The sequence below is a fragment of the Marmota flaviventris genome, chromosome 12, assembly GCF_047511675.1.
Source record: "Marmota flaviventris isolate mMarFla1 chromosome 12, mMarFla1.hap1, whole genome shotgun sequence".
NCBI lineage: Eukaryota > Metazoa > Chordata > Mammalia > Rodentia > Sciuridae > Marmota > Marmota flaviventris.
Window position 1 is genome coordinate 60455758 of NC_092509.1, and position 25356 is coordinate 60481113.

General features: G+C 38.3%; 1 long non-coding RNA gene across 1 annotated transcript in view; it reads left to right on the plus strand.

Moving 5' to 3' along the window:
• Positions 1-25356, plus strand: part of LOC139701402 (uncharacterized) — a 65759-nt gene that overhangs the window by 12287 nt on the left and 28116 nt on the right. Inside the window, exon 2 of the long non-coding RNA XR_011703961.1 lies at positions 9894-10651. This is a non-coding gene — a long non-coding RNA (uncharacterized lncRNA). The remainder of the gene's footprint in view (positions 1-9893; positions 10652-25356) is intronic.

The window sequence follows — 25356 nt, forward strand, 5'->3', positions numbered from 1 at the left end:
GAAAACCTCTCAATTCGCAGTCTTTTCAGCTGTAGAGGGTGGAGCCCTGCCAGCCTTAGGAGTGAGTGGTAAGGAGCCAGCTGGCTTCTTCATTTCTCTCCATGCTCCTTGGAGCCAGGGAAGCCAGCAGATGCCCTCAAGAACACTAACATAGGCTGAGGCTCCCCTTCCTCTAAGAGCTCATGAATCACACTCTGCTCTCTGCCCCAGTGCTTTCTGCTGTAGATCTCCAACATTTTGTAGGATCCAGAGGGGAAATAAGGCTTTCCAAGACTTTCCATGTCCCTGATATGCCAGAATCTAAGGTCCTGATTATACTTTACAGATCCCACCTGGATACTTCCCTGAGATGGTCCATTTATCCATGCGGTTGGTAGCTGTATAGAGGTTCCAAAGGAGGGTATCAGGGTATTATATTCAGTCTACTGCCTTCCTTGGAAAAAAAATATGCACATATATTTAAGTGATTATTTTCTTCATCAATTTTTTAAAATTATATGTATTTTTTCACCAATATAATAGATGCACTATTTTTTTTCTTTTTTTATTTGTTCTTTTTAGTTATACATGACAGTAGAATATATTTTGGCGTATCATACATACATAGAGTATAACTTCCCATTCTTGTGGTTGTACATGAAGTAGACTTATACTGATATTGTATTCACATATGAACATAAGAAAGTTATGACCAATTCATTCTATTGCCTTTCCCATTCCCATCCCTCCCTCTCCAATCTGGTGAGCCTCCACTCCTTTCTCCCAGATGCACTATTTTTTTTTTTAACTAATAGGATCAAAAAGTTATAATCCACTGCTAATATATACCAATGTGGAGATTCGTTGCTCATAACTCCCTTGAAGAGAGATGCTGTTACAGGGAATGAAAGTAGCTGATAGCCTCCAGTTGTGAGTGACTCTATATGCCTCAGCTTTCAAGCCAAGGCCACATGCTTCCTGGGAAGTCCCTCATCAAGAACTAGTGGGAGACTGGTGTTTGTAGCCAACAAGGGATTCCTCTATGGATGAGCTTTGCTCTAGAGCTCCTCATGGGGCTGGCCAACACTTACACTATAGGAAATATCTGAGCCTTTTCCCATCGGATCATCATGTCTTCCTCTTGTACTTTCACAGGTCAGCCTAGCACCGGAGTCTGAAGGTTCTCCCTGACTTCTTGCTTCTTGTACTCCTTATCTTTCACAGGTGTTGACCTCAATAAATCTCCTGCCTTTCTAACTTTGTCTTAGTATTGGCTTCCTGCAGCCAATTGACACCATCTGTGTTAGTCAGCTTTTTGTTGCTGTGACCAAAAATATCTGACAACAACTTAGAAGAGGAAATGTTTATTTGGTCTTAAGGTTTCAGAGGTCTCCACCCACCATCAACCAACTCCATTGCTCCGGGCCTGAGGTGAGGCAGTACATCATGGTGGAAGGGCATTTCAGAGGAAAACAGTTTAGCTCATGGCAACTGTGAAGTATGGAGGGGGTGTAGGGAGGGATGACCCAGGGACAAGATAGAGTCCAGAAGTACGACCCAGTGAACTGCTTCCACCAGCCATGCCCTGCCTGCCTAGTTACCACTCATTCAGACAGTTTATCTACCAGATGGATTAATCCACGGATGAGGTCACAGCCCATAATCTAATCATTTCATCTCTGAACATTCCCGAATTGCCTAACACATGAGTATTTCAGGGGAAACCTCATATCCAAACCACAACATCACCCAAGAGAAATTCTTACAAGTATCAAGTAATAGTCTGCTTTTCATCACTCTGGAAAAATACCCAAGACAATCAACTTGAAAAGAAGAAAATTTTGGCTCACAGTTTTGGAGGTTTCACTCTGTTGGCTCTTGCTTTCAGGCCTGTGTCTAGGCACTATATCATGGTGGGTAGTCCATGGTTGAACAAAGTGCTTATCTCATGGCAGCTAGGAAGCAAAAATAGAGAGATGAGAGTTTGAGGTCCCCCAATCCCCTTGACAATCATGCCTCAATGACCTACCTCTCCCTCTAGCCTCCACCTCTTAAAGGTTCACCACCTCTGAATAGCATCATAGGTTGAGAACCAAGCCTTCAATGTTTATCCAAACCATAGCAATGTCAAAGAATATTTCTGATAATACTATTCATACCAAAATGAAACAAACTTTGAAACCACACAACTAAGACCTCCATAGTGGCAAAGATACCATGTGTTATTTATTTGTTTAATTGAAGACAAAAAATCTTAGAACTAAAAAGGACCTTAGTTCAAAGGATGTAAACTGGTAGCCTTTGGGGATAAGCCCTGCCCACAAAAGTGTTTGCTTGGCAGGCAAAGTGTCATTAAAAATTGTAGTATGTATGACTCCAACCAGGTTTAATTATCTCTAATTTACCACTGTTTGTCCTACACATTATTGTTACACTGGCCTAATTCACATATTTATCTTATGAATTTGGACCCTCTGGATATTTGAATTCACATCCCAAATAGATCTGAACATTGAGGTGAAGTGATTCACCCATGTTCACACTTCTGTTGCCTTGTGTATAACTGTAGAAAATGAAAGAATGTCACCTGTGCAGGTATTATTAAGCATTCTCAATAGGAGTGATATCACTCCCAAAGGAGCAAGAACGGTTTCAGGGGGAGGGGCAGGAATCTTGCTCATTTCATCTATAAAGCACAGAGAGTCTATATATATATATATATATATATATATATATATATATATATATATATGTGTGTATCTGTGGCATTAAAATTTCACAGTGGAGGCCAATTAGAAAAAAAATATTTTAAAAGGCTCCTTAAGGGGACAATAATGAAAAAAGGTTGAGAAACATTGAACCATATGTTCAATAAATGTTTGTGAATTTTTTCTTTATGCAGGGATTGTAGATACAACACTGCATAAAATAAAACTGTTTCCTGTTCTCAGGTGAGAGAGAAACTCTAAACTCACAGGCCTAGATTTGGATGTTAGACCTGCCACCCACTGGCTCTATGACAGTGGGTAAAAATTTTAATTTTTACATTTCTTGGTTCTTTTATGTGTAAAATAGTTGTTGGATATTAATAGTACTTTTTATAAAGATTTGTGAGAGAATTAAATGAACCAATGCAAATTACTTAGCACAGTGCCTGATAGATAACAAATGATCGCTTCACATTAGCTACTAAGTAATAAATGAATATATAACTTCAAATTGTTGCAAATGTGCTAGCTATCAATTCATCACCCCTCATTTTCATGTTAACCCTTCCTTGCCTGCTCTATGAAAATGGATTTGGACCCTTTACGTTTTATTTTAACCTTTGTTTACCTGGCAGTCACCTTCACCAATAAAAGAAGCTGAAAAGGCATCACAGAAGAAGAGGGTTTTCCTTCCTGGTTCTGATATGATCTCTTCTGTCACCTGCCCTGGAGCAGCTTTGCCACCATCTACTCCTGTAGCACAAATAAGGCTTCCCCAGCACTCAACTCCAACAATACAAGCAGCTTCTCCAGTATCTGATGTGTAACCAATAGCATCCTAAAGACAACAGTTGTCCTGTACCCCTCCTCTGAGGTGGTTTTGTAACTGGATGTCTCCACTGAGACTGTTCTCCATAAACAGCTTTTTCCAGCATCTTGGAAGAGAGTTTCCCAGCAGGTGGCAGAGAAGTTTCCAGTAAGTTCTATTGGCATGCTATCACAGCAGCTTGCTCTGCCATTCAGTGAGCCAGGGTCTTTCCTTCTCCAACAAGGTATGAGCACTGAAGTATGAGAGCTCTTCCTTGTGCACCCTGTGTCATCTCTAGAGCAGCTGGTGACTGTTACTGATGTCCACTATTCTTATATTCTTTAGAGTTCTCTTTATGTTTTACTAGCCAGTCCCAAGTTGTAGCAATAGTTTTTATGTTAAAAATTTCCCATTCACGATGAAAGATTTGAGAACACTAATCTCCAGGATATATAAAGAACTCAAAAAACTTAACACCAAAAAAACAAACAACCCAATCAATAAACAGGCTAAGGAGCTGAACAGACACTTCTCAGAGGAAGATATGTATTCAATCAACAAATATATGAAAAAATGTTCAGCATCTCTAGTAATTAGAGAAATGCAAATCAAAACTACTCTAAGATTTCATCTCACACCAGATAGAATGGCAGCTATTATGAAGACAAACAACAATAAGTGTTGGCGAGGAGGTGGGAGAGAAGGCACACTCATACACTGCTGGTGGGACTGCAAATTGGTGCAACCAATAAGGAAAGCAATATGAAGCTTTCTTAGAAAACTTGGAATGGAACCACCATTTGACCCATCTATCCCACTCCTCTGTCCATATACAAAGGACTTAAAATTAGCATACTATAGTAACACAGCCACATCAATGTTTATAGCAGCTCTGTTCATGAGAGATAACCTGTAAAACCAACCTAGATGCCCTTCAATAGATGAATGGATTAAGGAACTGTGGTTCCTTTAATACTGAATATTATTCAGCATTAAAAAAGAATAAAATTATGGCATTTGCCCATAAATGGATGGAGTTACAGAATATCATGCTAAACAATGTTAGCCAATCCCAAAAAAGCAAAGGCCAAATGTTCTCTCTGATCAATGGATGCTGGTCCATAATGGGGGCAGGGGAGATGGAGAAACTCTGATTGGGCAAAGAAGAGGAGGGGAAGAGAGGGGGTCTGGGGGCAAGAAAGATGGTGCAATGAACTGGAAATTATTACCCTAGGTACATGTATGACTGCACATATGGTGCAATACTACATGGTGTACAATCAGAGAAATGAAAAATTGTACTGCAATTGTGTACAATGAATCAAAATACATTCTCCTGTCATATATACCTAACTAAAATAAATAAATAAAAATTTTTTAAAATTCCCCATTCAAATTACTATGTGATTTCTCTCTCCTAACAAGACTTAGATTGATACAGGTGCCCCGAGACCAAAGAGTTTGAAAACCATTGTTTTAGAATACTAGTTCCATAGTATTACAATAGATATTATCTGTGTCAAATAAAATGGGTCAAATGAAAGGTAGAAAAGTGGTGGAAGTGGTATATGTGTGTGCATGCATGTGTATGTTAATGGAGCACTTAATGGGACTAATATTCTAAGGATCATACTATAAGAAATGCCAAGTTAGTAGTTGTATCTACTAATTTTGGAATCAACTATTTTGCTCTTTCTCTTTTTTATTAATTTTTTTATTTATACATGACAGCAGAATGCATTACAATTCATATTACACATATAGAGCACAATTTTTCATATCTCTGGTTGTATACAAAGTATATTCACGCCAATTCATGTCTTCATATGTGTACTTTGGATAATAATGTTCATCACATTCCACCATCATTTCCAACCCCAGGCCCTCCCAGGCTCCCCCTCCCAAACCCACTATGAATCAGGCTCCTTATATCAGAGAAAATATTCAGCATTTGGTTTTTTGGGATAGGCTAACTTCACTTAGCATTATTTTCTCTAACTCCATCCATTTACCTGCAAATGCCATGATTTTATTCTCTTTTATTGCTGAGTAATATTCCACTGTGTATATATGCCACATTTTTTTATCCATTCATCTATTGAAGGGCATCTAGGTTGGTTCCACATTTTAGCTATTGTGAATTGTGCTGCTATAAACATTGATATAGCTGTGTCCCTGTAGTATGCAGTTTGAAGTCCTTTGGATATAGACCGAGGAGAAGGATAGCTGGGTCAAATGGTGGTTCCATTCCCAGTTTTCCAAGGAATCTCCATACTGCTTTCCAGATTGGCTGCACCAGTTTGGAGTCCCACCAGCAATGTATGAGTGTACCTTTTCCCCCACATCCTCGCCAACACTTATTGTTGTTTGTCTTCATAATAGCTGCCATTCTGACTGGAGTGAGATGAAATCTTAGAGTGGTTTTGATTTGCATTTCTCTAATTGCTAGTGATGATGAACATTTTTTCATATATTTGTTGATTGATTGTACATCATCTTCTGAGAAGTGTCTGTTTAGGTCCTTGACCCATTTATTATTAATTGAGTTATTTGGGGTTTTTTGGTGCTTAGCTTCTTGAGTCTTTATATATCCTAGAGATTAGTGTTCTATCGGATGTGTGAGGAGTAAAGATTTGCTCCCAAGATGTAGGCTCTCTATTCACCTCACAGATTGTTTCTTTTTGCTGAGAATAAACTTTTTACTTTGATTCCATCCCATTTATTGATTCTTGATTTTAATTCTTGTGCTACAAGAGTCTTTTTAAGAAAGTTGTGGCCTAATTCCACATGATGGAGTTTAGGGCCTACTTTTTCTTCTATTAGACACAGGGTCTCTGGTTTTATTCCTAAGTCCTTGATCCATTTTGAGTTGAGTTTTGTGCATGGTGAGAGATAGGGGTTTAATTTCATTTTGTTGCATATGGATTTACAGTTTTCCCAGCACTCTTTGTTGAAGGGACTATCTTTTCTCCAGTGCGTGTTTTTTGGCACCTTTGTCAAAAAGTAGCTCACCTTCCTTTAAATCTATTTTTGTCCCTTTGTACACTATTTCATTGTTCATTCTCTAATTTATGGCTCTTCAGGTTTTCATCTTTGTTTCTTCTCTGACCCATGAAAGGTTTTTCCTCCCCAATCCTGGGACATGTTTCCAGCTGTTTACCACAAGAATGAGTCCACAGCAGCTTCTAGTGAAATGGAGTGTGATATTTTTGTAGGTTGAGTCCTCGGCAAAGACAAACAGTATAACACACTGTCTACGTGGACTGGGGAAGAGCAGTAATGGCATTAGCCTAACCATTGGGAATGGCTTGTGTCATTGGGTTTCATATGTACATCAATGTGGTTTTTTTCCTTCAAAACAATATGGACCATTTTAAGTTTCTCCCTGCAGAAGTATCAACTCAGAACAATATTTTTTTCAGTTATGTTGAAACTGAGAAAAATGGCGTCTGAAAAAGCTGCCAACTTCACACAGAAAGTTCAGCTCACCAAATGCCATAACTGAATAACTTCCAAGTGGTTATACCTTCAAAAATATGTGATACATAGGAAACAATAGCTACTGATGAGGAAGAATTGACTCATTAACGGACACTGAAGCCCATGGGAAACTGCCAAAACTTTCATTCAGTCTTTAGGTGAGGTAGAAAGCAGCCCTCATTTGCTCTTCACCTCCAACCCTGGCCTTGTCCTTCCTTTGAATTAAATTCTGCAACTGCCACATGCAAACGTCCTGCGCTAGTGTCATGGGTGCTACAAATGGAAACAGAACACAGTGGTCTTCCAAAGCCCAAGTGGGTTAGAACTGAGATGGAGACACAGCCATGTGTGTTTGCATTTTAAAGTGATAGAGGAGACAGGAGGAGGGGTGAGAAGAGGACACAGGAAATAGGAAATAAAGAACAAGAAGAGGACATTGAGCAAGTAGGAATTTCCCCCCACCTATAAGTCAGGAAGTAGAAATGAGCTGCCCAAACCTGGAGCCTGGGTTAACTGCTTCTCACACAAGTTCTCCTTGGCTCTTTGCATCTCCATAGGTCAGCACAGACTTTCATATGGAATTAGATGTCCTGAGCTGAAAGGGACACCTCAATGTCATCGTGCTTCACCTCCTTTCACAGTGGGTTCTAAGTGAAGGTGAACCCACCTCTGAATGGGGAGGTAGCACTTCCAGAAGAGGCTGTCCCACCATCAACCCTGCTCATGATTTTTCTCCCGTGGTAGGTATGATGACCATTAATCCCCAAGGCCCCAGAGCATACTAACAAAACCTGTTGTGATGGGTGCTCTCGTTCTGGAACCAGTTAGTGGTCAAGGAATTTCATTTTTTGTGACAGGAGATCATAGCAGGGACTCATGTACTGGGGAGATTTTACAGGCACAGATATCAAGGTTCCCACTCCTGAAATCAGAATTTCTGAGGGTGTGTTATGATATGGGGATTTTTAAAAACTTATGAAGGAAATATTACAAATTTTCACCTTTGCTTTGTCATTGTTCCCATCTGTTCTCTTTCTCTATATATACATGTATATGTTTACATATTCATATAGACATACACACACGTAAAATTGTTTTTTTCTGAAACATTTGGGATTCAATTGCAAACACGGCACTGCTTTACTCCGAAATACTTCAGTGTGTATTATCCTCAAATAAGAACACTCTCTTGATATTATCACAACATGATTATTCAAATTAGAAAACAAACATTGACACAATATTATATACAACAAATTGCTCCTTTCTGGTGCCTTGGGTGTATGATTTGCTTTTAAATATATGTCACACATGCTGTTGAGCAATCTTTTGGTTTTTCATTCAATAAAGATATTGAATATCTCATCTCCATTAGCATAAATCTATGACACTTCCTTTATTCTTATATAATATTAACTATTAATTCACCACATTAAAAAAAAAGTATGATGGGGATTCTGATATGATCTTATGGTCAGGAACCACTGCCTCACAGAATCCCCAGTGCTCAGTCCTATACTAGAACCTCAGAGAGATGCATGATACCTGAAAGAGAGCACTAGGCAGGTGCCTATCCCAGCAATCTGGAGACATCATGCTTTCTTTCCACCCCTAAATTTTATTGATAAATACAGACAAGTTGGGAGAATATTGCAATGAATTCCCTTATATCCATCATCTAGATTCTACCATTAATATTTTACTATACTTGCTGTCTGTATATCTATCCATCTATTCTTTATTCTATATATCCATTAATTTGTCTTAATTTTGATGCATATTAAACTAAACTTTGGACATCAGTACATTTCCTTCTAACCATTTCAGTACATGGATCATTCATTAAAGCTCATTTGTTTTTTATTCCATCTGGGGTAAAATTTGTATTAAACAACATGTACAAATCTTAAGCATGCATTGTGTAATCCAATGCAAACATCTGTGTGATCTAAACTGCTTTCAAGCTACAGAATATTACCATGATCCCAGAAATCTCCCTTCAGCCCCTTCTCAATCAATCCCCTCTCCTACTTCCCAAAGGCAACCACCAATCTGGTTTTCCTCCACTATAGTAATTTTCTCTGTTCTAAAATTTCACATTAACAGAATTACATGTATCTACTCTTTTGTACTTCTTTCACTTAGCATGACATTTTGAGATTTATTCTCTTTTTTTGCATATTCTAGTAACTTGTTCCTTTTATCGATGCTTTGTATCCCATTGTATAAATATACTAATTTGTTTTCCTTTTTTTCTATTGTAGCATCATGTATGGTTGAGAGAGTAATCATTGGTTTCAGACTGTATTTGTGAGAGATATCACTACCCTATGCTAAAATGTATCTTATACAAAGCAAATACACCATACCTTCCTCTGGGATTGTAATTTTGAGAACATCAATGGGGAATCATGTGTGGAACAAAAACTTCAGAGACAATTAAAAGAATGTAGAAGCCGAATACGTTCAATAGTGCTTTGATTTTTCTTGTTTTTAAAGGGAATCTCCCTCCCTGTGTGTCCTCATCTAATGAATCCATCAATTATGTAATTATGCAATTACATTTTATCATAATTAACTTTTTATTTATCTGTCTCTCCAATTAACTGGAAGCTTTTCTATAGCAGACGCTGTCATGCATGTATCCCCAGCATAGAACCAGACACAGAGTAAACGGTTTATGAATGAATAAATGAATGAATGAGTGAATGAAAACAAAATTCATTGAATGTCTTCCTTACCCAAGCTTTAGCCTTGATAAATTTTGTACATAATTTTGGTAGTATTTTCTTATATCAGCTTATCTATAGCTATAGAACATTTCAATTGTTGTTTCAGTTATATGTGATTTGATTTCTAACAAGACTTTTAAAACTTGATGCCAGGGGTAAGGACGTGTCTTCTATATCCTTCCACAGAGTGTTGGAATGAAATGCTGAACAACAGAATTGATGGTGGAATCAAAGTTCTTATTTGATACAACAGAATCCTGACTCCCAGAGGGTGCCGAGAAGTTAGAGTTCCACCTCCTGGTTCTTCAAGAAGAACCAGAAGCACCTGGAGGATGGACAGTGTCATTTGTACTTTGATGAAGTAGTTGGCACTCAAGAAATACTCAGCAGAAGAAAAGAAGGAAGGACTGGAGGAAAGAAGGAGATGGGAGGAAACAAGATGCTGTGGCTTAGAGTTGTAAAATGATTCCACCAAAACTTACATCAGAACCTACCCTTCTTTTCCAGTCCGGCTCTGTTTCTACTAGACCATTTGCATTTTTAACATTACTAATGTTGTCAAAAATGGCATCTATTTTCCTTTTACTGATGGCAATTTAATCATGAAAAGCAGTTGCTTTGCTTCACTGCAGCTGTTGCCTCCATGTACCTGAAATGCCAGTGCTCCAGCTGTCTTGATTGAGAGGCCTAGTCTGCAAGAAAACAAGACAAAATACTTTGCTGCCTTAATTCTAGTGGGAATTTAATTTAATTAGCATCTGATTTACACAATGCACTTCTGACAGCTGTGTTTGTGGAGTCTCTGTGGAAGCAAGAAATTACCATCCATTGAAATCATCATCAAAGCGTATTTATCATCCTGCCGCATCTTTCCAGCCTTGAGCACTGGGGACTTCTGTGTGTTTATGGCACGCTTCTTGGAGGTTACAGTAAATAATACTCAAGTAAGTACACCAGGGTGTGGAGTGTTTAGTGCAGGCTTGTTCCAAAGCCTTAATAGGATGAATCTGGAAATGAGGCTTTGCAGGTTTGATCAAAGGACAGGTGTCTTTTAATGTTGGGTTTTAAGGATCTCAAATTCTCATTCTTAGCACCTGGGCAAAGGGGGACACTAAGCAGTGGCATTTAGGGGCTTGTGCAGTCATTCTGCTGATGGTGGCTCAGGAAGGATATAGGAAATCTGGAATGTGGACTCCCACAGGGGCCTCTCCTTAAGGACCTGGAGCTGGATTGGAGCAAACAAGGGTTTGGTTCTAAGGTCTTAACCATCCTCATGTTCCCCAGTGCCTGGCACATGATGAATAGTCATTGAATAGTGAGTGAATGAATGGATGAATGAATGAGGTCATGAAACAAAGTCCTTGCTCAATAGGCCACACTTTTTGTTAGCTATTTACTAAAATATCTAATAACTGTAAGGATCAGAAGCATCTCTCAAGTAGGAGCTGAGAGTAATTTCCAAGGATGAAATCATGAAAAGAATGAGACCACTGTCTCCAAGACTCCATGGGAGGACAGAGTCCTAACTTTGCTATCAGCTAACAAACACAGCTGGACTGTTCTCAGGAACACTAACCTGCCCTTTGTACTTTGTACTTCTCTAAGCACCAGTCCTTCCCCTCCTTCTAAAATACCCATATCAGAATGGAGCTGAGTGCTTTCTCATATTGTGAGACATTTTAAAATAATCTCACTTCTAACTGCTGTGGAAAATATTTTATAGAATATGACCTGGAAGGCACCTCAAAGTTTGACCGAAGGATGGCCTTGAGTTGAATGTAGCTTAAAGTCTCAGACCAACACTACCCGGGATTCAGGACTGGGAGCTATACAAACTAAAACCAAGAGCAATGGGCACTGATCATGAGACAACAACATGGGACTATACCTTGAAAATCACAAGTGCACCCAACATATTATTGGACCCATCAACCTGTCAGCTCCCCAGATCCATTTAAAACCCTCTTTCCACGGGCTGGGGTTGTGGCTCAGTGGTAGAGCACTTTCCTAGCACATGTGAGGCACTGGGTTTGATCCCCAGCACCACATAGACAAACAAACACAACTCTCTTTTCCATCTGATCTTGGAGACAGATTTGAGCAAACTTCCTGTTTCTCATTGGTTAACCTTCAATAAATATCCTTCTTCTTGCAAAACGAGTGCCAAGGAATTGGCTTCTTTGCATGTAGGCAGTAAGTCCTTGCAGGGTATCAATCAGATATGATTGACATGACTGCCCAGTGTTTAAGATTAGTCCAGTCATTCAGTGTTTTTCTCATCCATCCCCACCCGCCCTGTGTTCAATAAATCCATTATCTCAAGAATTATTAACATAGGCTGGGGCTGGGCTCAGTGGTAGAGTGCTTGTCCTGCACGTATGAGGCACTGGGTTTAATCCTTAGCACCACATAAAAATAAATAAAGATATTAAAAATATATATTAAAAAATAATTATTAGTATGACCATAAATCATTGTAATCCCGGCAGGAGGTATATAAGATGAGAGAGGTAATATCCAGATACAGAGAGGGAAGAATACATGACTAGAGCTGCAGGGAAGGTTTCAAAGAGGTGGCATTAGACCTGAGCCTTGAATACTACAAATCCCTTATTGGAGTCAATTGTTTTACTAAGAAGAGATAAGAGGTAAGAATCTCAAGGAGGGGAAATTATGCAAACAGAGATGAAAAGGTGTGAAACAAGATTTTTTTAAAGGAACAAGGAGCTTAGCTTATAGATATAGAAAAGATAAGTGAGGCATAAGAACATAAATAACTTTGAAGAATTTAAAATTTTATTATGTAAGCATCTGGGATCTTTGAAATGTTTTGAGAAGGAGTGTGACCTGATTAGATTCACAGTTAGGAATCAGACCCTCTGGTATGAAGGTAAAGAATAGACAAAGAGGGGCTGGGGTTGTGACTCAGCAGTACATCAATTGCCTTGCATGTGTGAGCACTGGGTTTGATCCTCAGCATAAAAATAAATAAATAAATACATAAATAAAACAATAAGACGAAGATATTGTGTTCATCTACAACCAAAAAAAAAAAAAAAAAAAAAAGATAGACAAGGAGGGAAAGAGAGACTTTTCATGTTCTCCCTACTTAGAGACATTATCATTTCCTATAGGTCCAACTGGGTACAGTAGTGCATGCCCATAGTAATCCCAGCTACTCGGGAGGCCAAGTGAGGCAGGAGGATCACAAATTCAAGGACAGCTTGGGCAACTTAGTAAATCCCTTGAAAATCGCAACTGCACCCAAGATATTATTAGACCCATCAATCCTGGGTTTGACCCTGTTTCAAAATAAAAAATCAAAAGGGCTGGGAATGCATCTCAATGGTAGAGAGCCCCTGGGTTCAATCCCCCCTACCAAAAAACAAAACAAAAACAAACAAACAAATGGGGGGACAAATAGGTCCAGTAGTAAAATATGGAAGCAGGATTTGAAATGAATTTCCCAGATACCATAAAGAACGAATTGTCAGGATTTAGCAATGGAGAGATTGAGAGCTGATATTCAAGCTTGCCCCTAAAGTACTGAAGTTTCCAATTCACCTTACTGCAAGAATAGGGACTTCATTACAAAGAGCCACGTCTAAGGAGATGCCAGTAAACATAAAAAAAATGTTTCCTGCTTTAGCATGTCATTCACACCTGGTAAATGTCTATTTCCTTGGCAACCTCCAAGGAAGGTTCTTATGGAATATTAGAGTCACTTTACAGATTACCTGGTTTAGGGTTTCTCAAAATAAGTTCTTCAGATTATTGCTTCTCCCAATGCTACATGTACAAGTGATTTTATAATCAAAAACTCTGGAAATTACTGTAGACTCTCTACCTCTTGTAGCTTCACACATTAATATTTGTACAGGAACAAAATTATTCTCATTTTTTAGTTACTCTGAAGATGGCCTATGTCTCTTTCTTAACCAGGGGTTTTAAGACTCCATTTGTCCTATCTTGCTCTGTTCTCTCATTTCCACCTCAGGCAGGAAGCTGTTTCAGGTTGGCAAAGAGCTTAACCTCTCTCTGTCATCTCTTTCTACCTTTCTAGCAGAAAGACAAAATTGGTTGCTGAGTACTTGGGGACCAGTTGAGAGGAAACCTCTCAATTCACTCTGACCCAGAATAGAGTTCCTAATCTGGCCCCCTGTAAGTCAATGTCTCTTCTTTTCAAAATGAAGAATATTCTTCATTCATTTTATTGGTCCCATTGCTCTATGTACAACTCTCAAAATACTGTCTCCCTCCTTCCCATGGAGTCTGATCTCAGCAGCCAAGGATCTTTGTCTTCGTGCTGCTCTCTGACCTCAGTTATTGAGGTTACACTCCTGAGAAAGCTCCCTCGGTTTAGCTGCTCATGGTGTGAAAGTATAAAAATTATTTCTCCACAAACTCTTACTTTCCTCAGGGAAGCGATTTGGGTTGTATATATCCCACACAAGTGACACATTTTGTAGATACTGGCTAAAATGAACCATCTCTAGCTGTTTATAAATGTTGGGGAGTGTTGAATGTAACACATTTCATTTCCCACAAAATCATACCTCTAGTGAGAATTCAAGCAGAGACACGCATAAGAATAATCTCTAGCATACGTTCTAACTGTACAATTTACAGCTTCTAAGTATTATTCCACAGGGGTGGAGGAGACTAAAGGAGATGAGGTAACACTGATGGGTGCCACTGGAATAGAGCTTGGACTAGTGTGTTCACATAATGGGACCATAATTCATTCTCACCCTTCTTAAGGAGGCTGTTTTTATTATTCCTCTTCAAGACAAGACTGATGCTTGACCTGTATAATGTCCAGCCAGCTAAAAAAAAAAAAAAAAAAAAAAAACTGGAACTGAAATCTAGGTTCCCTGGCTCTTGAATGCTCTATGTATTTCTTTTAAACGCCAAGACATGTTCCCATTCCCAGATTCCAAGCATTCACTTTCAGGCTCTGGTGGGAACTGCTGGGCCTGTCTTTCATCTACTCACTGTCCCACAGCCAGCTGGATGTGAGACTTGAAATTCTCCATTATATACGGTTCTACGTGATTGCACAATTAATCTGTGAGCAGAGGGAACACAGACCCAGGTATTTCTTCGTAAATATTAGGATGCTGGACGTCATTTGGTGAGCCATGGGGAGCCAAGAAAAGGGGTTTTGCGTAAGATTGGAAGACTTTAAACGTGTTTAAATTTGGACTGTATGAAAAAAAAAAAAAAAACATGAAGCAGAGTAAAGAACGATCCTGCACATTGCATAATGGTAATGTTGGCCAACTGGCCTGTAGAGTAGCTCACTAAATATGGTAGTGGTAACTTCCTAAGTGCATGTTGGATACCATCTGTATCCATCACAGTTTTCCAGAGAAACAGAATCAAAAAGAATTATTTCAAGGGATTGGCTCACATACTTCCTGGGGCTGGCAGGTCTGAAGTCTGTTGGACAGGCTAGCAGGCTGGGAACTCAGGCAAGATTTGATGCTGTAGTTTTGAAGCAGAATGTCTTCCTTTCCAGAAAAACCTCTTTAAAGGCCTTCAACTGATTGGAAAAGGCCCACCCTCTCTACTAAGATCAATCATCTCTACATAAAGTCAACTGATTATGGCTATTAACCACATCTATGAAATGCCTCCACAGCAGCACCTAAATTAAGCTTTCATTAAATAACTGGGTACTAGGACCTTTGCAAGTTGGCACATAAAACTATACATCACCTCATCCAATGAGGAAAAAAATGGATATTTAAATCAGTTGCTTAAAATGAGCATTAATAGTTTATATATAAAGCTTTAAGAACTACCTTCTTACAATTTGAAGATCAAGTAGGTTTCCTCTCCATCAACACATTCTTGGGAACCATCATGTCCTTGGGGCTATCTTGCTCTGTCACTGAAAATAATTTTTCCTCAAAGACCATCATGAAATACTTGTCTTAGGACAAATTTTCCTCAGAAATTCACTCATTTCTGAATAGAATTTTGTTTCTATCACTTTTTCCCTGATTTATTTAAGCTGGTCAGCCTGAGAATAGCCTTGAAGGAGACAAATAAAATAAATGTTCCAGAAAAATAATATCTACTTCCTTTAGAGTAATTTGTAGGGTGCCCTTCATGTTACTTTTCCCAGTAAAAATGCTTTCCACCCAAATTAAATAAAGATTGATAGAACCATTTGCCATTCCTCTCCTGTCCCCAACTTAAATGAGAAGCCACAAGGAAGATTTTGTTTTCTCCTAAGGAGATATCACCACTTTCCCCTTTTAAAGGTGTTTGGCTTCATTTTGCTGTAGGTATAGGAAATAATTATATCTTGAATTTGAAGGCGGTGCAATTTGGCAGAGGATGGAAACTTTTACAAGGATAATTGATGGGCATCATCACCATCAAGCCTACAAAGATGAAAAAGACCCAAACACTTCTTGGCAGGTCTGCTCATTCAGGGAAAAACATTAGAATGATTTATGTATGGAGATAAAGGGTGGATGCCTGTGTTCATTTGCCAAAGAGCTCCTCAGATCGCCTCAGACTTCCTGAATTTCCACTCTGAAGGTTAAAGTTTGGGTGACTTAATCATTAGAAAGAGAAAAATAAAATAAAATTGACTTTCATTTACCTACCTGACACATAATAATAATAGCCTAAATATCAAGAATATGAATATGATTTCATTGTAGATTATTAACTCGAAAGACTATTGCAACATAATTTGTTTAATTGGGGATATTTGCCACTTGGCAAGAATCAGAGACTTACGTGCTGCTGAAAGAACTTAGTTACCCTTTTTCCAATATGCCATGGAATCTTGGAAGCCACCAGGTAGAACTGGGTAATACATTTTCCCCAAACATTGTTCAGCATCCATAAATTTATAAGGGGCAGATATGTCCTCTGAAAAGAAAAGGTCTAGAACTGTGACTGTTTCAAGTTCTGAAATTTTGGGGTATATTTTCTCTAAAGTTTTATATTTGAACCTTCTCCAAAGTTCAAATATATAAAAATGAGTTGGGACTGGACTGGGATGACAATGATCAAAGACTAGGTGGCATGAAAGGATAATAAATGCCCAAGAGGAAACCTAGCACAAAAGAAAGTGACGCTGAACTGGTGACAAGTATACCACTGTTTAGATTTTTGGTGGGGATTTGTTGGTTCTTGTTAGAGAACATGGCAAACAGTAGAATCCCTTCCTACTGAGGCAACTTGACATTTGATGGTACTTTGGAGAAAATGGTCACAGATGTGTACATGTTATATCACAAAAGAGTTGCATATTCTGGGAACCTGTTTTAGTCTGCTTTTTCATTTCTGTGGCCAAAATACCCAACAAGAACAATGTAGAGGAAAAAAAGGTTATTTGGGGCTCACAGTTTCAGAGGTCTCAGTCCATATATGGCCTACTCCATTGCTCTGGGCCTGAGATGAGACATATCATCATGGTGGAAGAGCATGGCACAGGAAAGCAGGTCAGGACATGACAACAGGAAGCAAAGAGAACTCCACTTACCAAGAGGAATATATAAACCTCAAAGGCATATCCCCAGAGAGCTACCCACTCCAGCCACACCCTAACTGCCTACAGTTACCACCTGGTTAACCCATATCAGTGTATTAAGCCAATGATTAGGTTACAACTCTTATGATCTAATTGTTTCATCTCTGAACACTTATGCATTGTCTCACACCTGAACTTTTGGAGGATACCACATATCCAAACCATAACAGAGCCTATACATTTTTTTGCTTTGGGAGGCTTATGACTGATATTATAAAGAACTATTTTTCTAGTACATAGAAGATGGGTTTGGGTGAATGGGAAGGTGGCAAATGAAACAGGATATGAAACTTAGGAGATGGTTATGTGGTATCCTTAGGAGTACTTGGAATATATTCATTACCCATTTCCATGTGAAAATATACCCCAGAATTTCAAAACTTGTAACAACAAACATTTATAATCTCCAATTTTCTATAGTCAGGAATCTGGGAGTGGCTTCTCTGAGAGGTTCTAGCTCAGGGTCTCTTGTGAGGTTGCAGGCAAGCTGTTGGCTGGAGCTGTGGTCATTTGCAGGCTAGAAGGAGATGGTCTTCCAAGCACGCTCATGTGGTTATTGGCAGGCCCCATACCTCACTAGCTATTTGCTATAACTTTAGTTCCTTACTACATGGACCTCTACTAGTCTTGATCAGTTCAGGCTGCTATAACAGAATATCATAGACTTGGTGGCTTATAAACAGAAATTGATTTCTTACACTTCTGAGGTCTGGAAGTCTAGGATCAAGGTGTCAAAATGGTTGGGCTCTGGTGAAGTCTCTCTTCTGGAATGCAGACTGCTGACTTCTCATTATATCTTCACATGGGGAGAAGAGAGCTAAATAACTCTCTGATCTCTTCTTATAAGAACATAAATCTTATTCATCTGCTCTTGCGACTGAATTACTTGCCAAGGGCCCTACCCCCAAAACCATCACGTTGAGAATAGGGTTTCAACATATGAATTTGGGGGCAGGGGACATATGCAGTTCACTGCACTGCCTGAGAGTCCTCACAACTGGCAGCTGGTGTTGCCCAGATTGAGTGATCCAAGAGGAAAATGGGGAGATCAAGACAGAAACCTTAACAATCTCAGAAGTGACACACTATCACTTTCACCATACTTGATTGGCCACATAGACCACCATTGTTTAGTGTGGGAAGGGACAACACAGGGTATGAATACTAGGGAGATGGAGATCATTTGGGACCATCTGGAGACTGGTTATATGAAAACTGGATGTCCTAACAATTTACCTGTTAGTAAATCTAGATCAACAACAAGAAATTTTGTGTCTGATTGATAGCACCTAAAATAAGACCTGTCTTATAGTAGATGCCAAATTAATATTAAAGGCACTGTGTTCTTGCAGTCAAACCTGGTAAGATATGGACATTGGGTTCTATTTGTTTTCTTTATTATACATTTATTATTATATTTGTTATAATTTTTTCAAGATTCAGTTGATTTGCTTATAGTCACTGACTACAGAGGAAAGCAATCTCCTTTCTTTTTAGTGGAAAAGAAAATTTAATTGATTGTATAATTTTTACTAGGCAAAATTCACATTTGATATATGGTTGACCTACTTCTCTAGAATAATCATCAAGTATATATTCCATAATATTTTTTGAGGAAAATGTAAAAGTGAAAAATCACCAGGACTTATTCTGAAGCAAAATAGCAGGAAAATCAGGTATAGATTTTCCTATCATCTGGCACCTGAGACTTACATAACCAAAGCTTACTTGTGAGATGTGGCAATATCATAAAACTCTCAGATTTACTTGAAAGTGGACTAACACAGCACATCAGATGAAGAACTAAGACTGATTCCTTAGAGAGAAGTAACCATTCCAATCAGGATTCTTATTCAATATTGTATTAGTTAGGTTCTTTAATGAAATTGAACCAATGGGGTGAAGAGAGAGAGAGAGAGAGAGAGAGAGAGAGAGAGAGAGAGAGAGAGAGAGAGAGAATATGAATGAGAAATTGGCTCACATGATTATGGAGGGCAAGAAGTCCCAAAATCTCCTGTCTGCAAGCTGTGACCCAGGAAAGCTGGTGATAGAAATCAGTTTGAGTAGAAAGGCCTGAGAACTTGGAGAACCAGTGATATAAATCCCAATTTGAGTACAAAGGCCTGAGAACCTGAGGAACCAGTGGTATAAATCTCAGTTTGAGGGCACAATGAGAAGAAATGAGATTTCCAAAAAGTTCAAGCAGCGAGGCTAGGGAAAACAAAAAACAAAAAAACAGCAGAGTAAGGGGAGGCCAATTCCTCCTCCTCATTTAGCCTTTTGTTCTGGATGGATTAGACAATACCCACCCCATTGGAAAAGGTAATCTATTTTATCAAGTCCATGGTTTGAAATGCTAGTCTTATCCAGAAATACCCTCACAGACCCATGCAGAAGGTGTTTAATCTGGGAAACCTAGGGCCCAGTCAAGTTGACTCATAGAATGAATCATCACAAATATTAATATTTATCACTGACATCCTAACTTTAGTACTTAAAGCCAAGTGTTTTCCTAGATTTTCACAAAGGATAATCATGGAATATCTGTCTAGATCGCTTTAATTATCTTTTCCTTAGAATCATCCTCATCCAGAAATAGGTCCTACAATCATGTCACTACTACAAGATCTACCTCCCTGGTCACAGTTGTTTGAGTAAGGAATTTGTTATATGACAAAAAAAAAGGATAATCATATTCTATTCTCAGCATGTCTGGAAATGGGACTGAGGGCTGGTATATCAGTCACTGGAATGGAAGAGTTATAAAGCAATATAGAGTATCATCTAACTCATACATAAGAAAGATGACAAGTGGAGAATACTTGCTCTCAGACTGTTCTAGACCCTATTGAGACTTATCTTCCATTAGATTCCATGATATTTCTCAGTATACTTTCAAAAAACTCCTTTTAAAAAAAATTATACAAGCTAGTTCAAATTGGATTTACTTCCCATATCAAACCAGTTTTATATACATCAGAACATTGAGAAGTTAAGTGACTTGCACCGTCATGGATCATGAAGAGGCAGCAGAGATGAAATTAAACCCATACCATCGATTCTTAAGTCTATCATCTATCTCTTATGCCTTTCTCAGCTATCTTATGTGACTTACCCTCTTATGAAATTCATTGTGACCATGTGACTTGCTTTGATAGAAGAAGCATAAGTGAAGGTGACAAGATTCATTCTTAGTGGGGATGTTAATTACCAGTGCTTAATGTCTACTCCTGCTTCAGCAACCCTGTGCACACAGTGCAGAGGAATCATAAGATCAAAGAACATGCAACACTGAAGAAACACAGAGAAAACCAGTCCAGATCCTTACCTTAATTGACCTCTCGTGAAAAGGAAAAACATTGGTGGTTTTAAGCCACTGAGGTTTTGAAGCTATCTGTGCAATTTAACTTATTCTAGCATATTCCACTAACTATACCTTCTACTGTAGGCCTACTTCTGATCTTGATTTCATATCAAATTAATTCCGATTTCTCCTTCTTTCAGAGCTATTATTTTAATCATATATGGCTATATAACAAACTACTTAAAACAACAATGAGTTATTTTTTTCCCTTATTCTGTGGGTTAACTGAGCTCAAACGCATGGTTGCTCTGTTCCAGGTAGGGTATCAGAAGGTCACTGATGTGGCTGCATCCAGCTGTGAACTTGACTGGGACTGGAATGGCTGGAGACCTCTCTACTGGTGGCCTCTCATCACTTAGAAGTCTAGTTCAAGGCAATAGGTCAAGCCAGTGGCCCAGATTCACCCACACCAGCCTCTGCGGGGCCCAGGCACACACAGGCCTGATCCACCCGTCCCCTGGTGGGGCAGTCACCCTGCAGAGCCTAGCCTTTGGCATAGGACCACCCATTCTGACCAGCAGACTACCTCAGGAGGTCAAGCCCAGCGGCCCAGATCCACCCACACTGGCCTGTGTGGGGTCCAGGTGCATAGCAGGCCTGATCCATTTCTTTCTTGGCAGGACACTTGCCAGAGCCTAGCCTCTGGTGCAGGATCACCCCTACTGACCAGTGAACTACCACAGGAGCCAAAATCCAGCCCAGACCGCCCACACCAGCCCATGAGGGATCCAGGCTCTCAGTAGGCCCAGTTCACCCCTCCCCCAGAGGGGCAGACACCACCAGACCCTAGCCTTTGGCACAAGACTGCCTCTTCCAACCAGCAGACTACCATAGGAGGTCAAGCCCAGATCCACCCACTCCAACTTATGCAGGACCCAGATCTAGGATTCAGTAGCACTCATTGAGGGACACCAGTAGGGTCTGTAAGCCCAACATCAAGGTGAGGTACAGACTACCTGTACAGGCACTACAAGAATAGAGGGAAGAAACTTTAATATATCAGATCCACACTACAAGAAAGGAAGACATATAGACAACATGAAAAAACAAGGGAGGAAAGTGCCCCAAACAAACCAGGACACTATAATAACAGAACATATGGACAGTGAAGTTGATGAAATGTCAGAGAAGGAGTTTAGAAGGTTCATAATTAAAATGATCTGTGCATTAAAGAATGACCTAAATGAGCAAATACAGGCAAAAATTGATAAGAGAACAAATACAGGTAGCAAAAGATTATTTCAAGAGAGAGAGACTGAAAAAAAATAGTCAGAAATCCTTGAAATGAAGGATATAATAAATCAAATAAACAACTCAATAGAAAGCATAACCAACAGACTAAATCACTTGGAAGAAAGAACATCAGATAATGAAGAAAAAGTATACAATCTGGAAAATAAAGTTGATCACACAGTGAAGAAAGTTAGAAACCATGAACAAAACATCCAAGAATTATGGGACAGCATCAAAAGACCAAATATAAGAGTTATTGGGATAGAGGAAGGCACAGAGTTTCAAACCAAAGGAAAGCATAATCTCTTCAATGAGATAATATCAGAAAAAATTCCCAAGTATGAAGAACGAATTGGAAAACCAAATACAAGAGGCTTACAGATGTACAAAATTACAACAGATCTACACCAAGGCACATTAGAATGAAAATGCCTAGCACACAGAATAAAGATAGAATCTTAAAAGCTGCAAGAGAGAGGAATCAGATCACATATAGGGGAGACCAATTCGTATCTCAGCAGATTTTTCAACCCAGACCCTCAAAGCCAGGAGATCATGGAAAAACATACACCAAGCTCTGAAAGAAAATGGATGCCAACCAAGAATCTTATATCCAGCAAAACTAAGCTTTAGATTTGATGATGAAATAAAAACCTTCCATGATAAACAAAATTTAAAAGAATTTACAATGAGAAAGCCTGCACTATAGAACATCCTCAGCAAAATATTCCAAGAAGAGGAATTAAAAAAAGTGATGAAAATCAGCAGAGGGAGGTATTACACTAAAGGAAAATCTAATCAGAGGAGAAACCAAGTCACATTTATACCAAAAATAAACAAAAATGGATGGGAAAACAAATCATGTCTCAATAATAATCCTGAATATTAATCGCCTAAACTCACCAACCAAAAGACATAGACTAGCAGATTGGATCGAAAAAAAAAATGACCCAACAATATGCTGCCTCCAAGAGACTCATCTCATAGAAAAAGACAACCACAGACTAAAGGTGAAGAGTTGGGAAAAAATCATACCACTCATATGAACTGCAGAAGTAAGCAGGGGTTTCCATCCTCATATGAAATAAAGTAGACTTCAAGCTAAAGTCAATCAAAAAGGACAAAGAAAGACACTACATACTGCTCAAGGGAACCATACACTAACAAGACTTAATAATTATAAATATATATGCCCCAAACAATGGAATGTCTACATTTATCAAACAAACTCTTCTCAAATTCAAGAGTCAAATAGAAAAGAGCACAATAATTTTGGGTGACTTTAACTCACCTCTTTCATCACTAGATAGATCTTCCAAAAAAAGCTGAACAAAGAAACTATAGAACTCAATAATACAATTAATAACTTAGACTTAACTGACATATATAGAATATTTCATTTCTTCAATGAGAGAATACACTTTTCTTTTCAACAGCACATGGATCCTTCTGTAAAATAGACCATATACTATGCTATAAAGCAACTCTTAGCAAATATGAAAAGTAGAGATACTACCCTGTATTCTATCAGATCATAATGAAATGAAATTAGAAATCAATGATAAAATAAGAAATAAAATCTACTCCAACACCTGGAGACTAAATAATATGCTACTGAATGAACAATGGGTTATAGAAGACAGCAAGGAGGAGATTAAAAAAAAATTTAGAGGTGAATGAGAACACAGATACAACATATCAAAATCTCTGGAACACTACGAAAGCAGTTCTAAGAGGAAAGTTCATTGCATGGAGTTCATTCCTTAAAAGAAGAAAAAATCAACAAATAAATGACTTAACACCACCTCTCAAAGCCCTAGAAAAAGAGGAACAAAATACCAAAGCAGCAGAAGAAAGGAAATAATTAAAATCAGAGCTGAAGTCAATGAACTTGAAACAAAAGAAACATTGAAAAAATTGACAGAACAAAAAGTTGGTACTTTGAAAAAAATAAATAAAATTGACAGACCCTTAGCCAGGCTAACAAAGAGAGGGAGAGAGAAAACTCAAATCACTAACATATGTGATGAAAAAGGAAATATCACAACAGACACTACAGAAATACAGAAGATAATTAGAAATTATTTGGAAAACTTGTATTCCAATAAAATAGAAAATATTGAAAGTATCAACAAATTTCTAGAGTCATATAATTTGCCTAAATTGAATCAGGATGATATACACAATTTAAACAGATCAATTTCAAGTGACAAAATAGCAGATGCCATGAAAAGTCTACCAACCAAGAAAAGCCCAGGACCAGACAGATACACAGCTGAGTTCTACAAGACCTTTAAAGAAGAACTAATACCAATACTCTCCAATTTATTTCAGGAAATAGAAAAAGAGGCAGCACTCCCAAACTCATTCTATGAGGCCAATATCACTCTGATTCCAAAACCAGGCAAAGACACATCAAAAAAAGAAAACTTCAGACCAATATCTCTAATGAACAGATGCAAAAATTCTCAATAAAATTCTGGCAAATCAAATACAATAACATATCAAAAAGATCATGCACCACGATCAAGTGGGATTCATCCCAGGGATGCAAGGTTGGTTCAACATACAGAAATCAATAAATGTAATTTATCACATCAATAGACTTAAAGATAAGAATCATATAATCATCTCAATAGACACAGAAAAAGCATTTGACAAAATACAGCACCCCTTTATGTTCAAAACACTAGAAAAAATAGGGATAACAAGAACATATCTCAACATCATAAAGGTTATCTATGCTAAGACCCAAGCCAACATCATTCTAAATGGAGAAAAATTGAAGGCATTCCCTCTAAAAATTTGAACAAGACAGGGATGCCATCTTTCACCACTTGTACTTAACATAGTTCTTGAAACACTGGCCAGAGCAATTAGACAGATGAAAGAAATTAAAGGGATATACATAGGAAAAGAAGAACTCAAATTGGCACTCTTTGCTGATGATATGATTCTATACCTAGAAGACCCTAAAAGTTCCACCAGAAAACTTCTAGGACTAGTAAGTGAATTTAGCAAAGTAGCAGGATATAAACACCCATAAATCAAAGGCATTTCTGTATATCAGTGACAAATCATCAGAAAGGGAAATGAAGAAAATTACCCAATTTTCAATAGCCTAAAAAAAAAAATACTTGGGAATCAACTTAATAAAAGAGGTGAAAGATCTATATAATAAAAATTACAGAACTCTAAAGAAAGAAATCAAAAGACCTTAGAAGATGGAAAGATTTACCTTGTTCTTGGATAGGCAGAAATTAATATTATCAAAATGACCATATTTCCAAAAGCACTATATAGATTTAATGCAATTCCGATAAAAATTCCAATGACATTCCTCATAGAAATAGAAAACGCAATCATGAAGTTCATCTGGAAAAATAAGAGACCCAGAATAGTTAAAACAATCCTTAGTAGGAAGAGTTAAGCAGGTGGCATCACTATACCAGACCTTAAACTATACTACAGAACAATAGTAACAAAAACAGCAT